Source organism: Phalaenopsis equestris, unplaced genomic scaffold, assembly GCF_001263595.1.
Source record: "Phalaenopsis equestris unplaced genomic scaffold, ASM126359v1 Scaffold000202, whole genome shotgun sequence".
Classification (NCBI taxonomy): domain Eukaryota; kingdom Viridiplantae; phylum Streptophyta; class Magnoliopsida; order Asparagales; family Orchidaceae; genus Phalaenopsis; species Phalaenopsis equestris.
In genome coordinates, this window is record NW_018164644.1 from 209,647 (window position 1) to 212,353 (window position 2,707).

The following is a 2,707-nucleotide window of genomic DNA, read 5'->3' on the forward strand; positions in this document are numbered from 1 at the left end:
ATTCGTGTTTGGCTCATTTACTTAATGAACGATTCAAACACAGATTATTCGCTAACAACGAGCTTTTTTGACAGTCTTAGTCTGAAATTGTCTGTTAAATACAAAGAAATTATTACATGTTGATCTTTTAATGTAATTTCATGTATAGAGTAATCATGTTTAGTACTAACCAATATACCGCTATATACTCCACCTTGTATAAGTAAGGCTATGTGAGTTATACACACCTATTAATTTAACTTGACTACATGAACAACATCTAATTTAGAGTTGATGTCATTATACTTATTTATTTATGCTATAGAATTGGAATTATTATATTTACTCTAAAAGGTTTACCATGTAAATACTCTGTTTAAAAGTTTAAGCATGAATAAAAAACAGGAAAGACTAATGATAAGCTGTCTTCATGTCCAAGAAAAAAAGTTTTTACATGGCAAACACTGAATTCTTATTTATTTGCATATCTAACAACAAAATTACATGCATAATACTAAAAGTTTTAATACTACATCAAAAATAAAACTATTATTAATTTTAAAAGTGAAATACACATTTAATGGATAGGCCTATAACACACATTTATGTAAATATCAAATTTAAGGTATTAGAAATGTGAATACATAGGAATTGTTGGTATGTATGTAAATTTCTCAGTCAGCTGGTTTGTTGGCACTTGGCATTCGTTTAGCAAAGTTAGTCTTCAATTTAATATTTTATTATTTTTTTCTGAGAAATTCAAGCCCAAAGGGAAATATGCACGATTCGAACTCGTGACATCATAGTGAGAAATAACACCCTCAATCATTATGTCACGTGTAAGCATCTTTAATCCTTTAAAATTGAATCAGTCTTTTTAATTGACATAAAATGTTCATTAAAAATGTTTTTTGATTGCATGTACACTTCTCCATAGCATCACAATCATGAAGTAATGCTTACTTCTCTTTTATTAGGTGCAGATAAAATAAGTGTAGAAGGTGTGGATTTCATTGTATATTTAATATATTGGTTGTATTGATACAGCCAATACAACCAAAATACAACGAAATTTGTATGTGCTGACTCCACACCTAATAATTGCTTATCTATAAAAGCAACAAGTTATTTTTTTCCCAATTTTTTTTTAATGATGGAATATAACACAAGCAATAAGAAAGTCTTACTCCACCAACATATATTTTTCTAGATAAAAGGGAGTTTTGGGCACAACTTGAAATTTTTAGCTTGCATAAAATTAATAAATAATATTTTAAAATCTAAAATTTAATTATTTAGGTGCGAAAGAATCATATCATTATAGATTTAGTAAATCATAGACTATGAAAGTAAATAATTTGGTCATGTCTTTTAAGAACTTGAATGATAGTATTATCAATAGAATTGTTGTGTGCAAGAAAGTAAGTTAATCTGTTAGTATTGCACGGGGATCTAATACACGCATAAATAATAAAAAAATAGTAAGAGAAGATACCAAGATTTTTACATGGAAAAGCCCTAGAAAGGGATAAAATCGCAGGACTTAGCCCAGTCAAAATAATCCATTATGTGATTGTAAGTACAAGTCTCATATTCTCTTGAATTAGAGCAGATGTAATTACAATGTTGATGATTATAAATATACAATGGTAGTTCAGCTATAGTAGTTGTAATTAGGTTGTAACAAATGTAGTTCATCATAAAAGATGTAGTTAGTGGCTATGATAGTGGCAATTTACCAAAGAGGCTATAGTTCCAAGTGTAATAATAGTTATTAGCAACATAGATTGTTGTTAGTGGTTGCAATAATATCAGTTGGTCACAAAAGTCATAATTGGGAACTGCAACAATAGCAGTTGGCCACCAGATTGTAGTTTGTGACTTTAACATCAGCAATTGTCCACAAATGTCATTGTTGATGACTGCAATAACATTATCGATGTAGATCATACATAAAAATATAAGTGATAGGAACACTTATTGATATCAAAGACAACAACTATCGATGTACATCGTACATAAAAATATAGGTGATAGGAACAATCACAATATTCTAACTGCAAAGGTCATAAGCAGTGGTTGCTAGTGGTTGGTGGTCAGTGACGACAAATATTGACGATATTCTTTTGCTACAAATGTCATAAGTTGTTTATAGGTCTTCAATATGGGAGTAACACATTACATTCAAATTTAGGACACCATGTTTACAAGAATGGGTCTGCGTCCCGAGGAGGTCGGCGTTGACAAGCAGGGATAATCGGCGGTCGTTGACGGTGGTTTAATGGTTGATGGTGTTCGGTGGCTGAGAAGGTCGAAAGTTATCTCCAAATCTTTAGTTTATAACGGGCTCCAAAATCCTCTTCTTCTCCTCTCTCCTTAAGTGAAAAGAGGGGGTCCATTTATAGTCCATTCTGGAGGAGCCTTTTGGTTATTGGGCGAATATATTCATTAATTATCCAATCGGATGACCAACACCCCTTAATCATAAGGGCTTTTTAAAATATTGAGCATCATAACGACCTCAAAATTGAGTGATCATCGACTCGTTAGATTTCTCTCATCAAGACATTCTATTTGACTATAACTATGTCAAATTTGAAATTTATTTGACTATTCAATTAACAATCCAAAGCTTTTAAATGTGCTTCAACGACTTGATTTTGGCTTGATTGGACTTGGATCAAACTAATGTTGGTATAATTGGGTTTTTCTTGTTGAAACAACCATT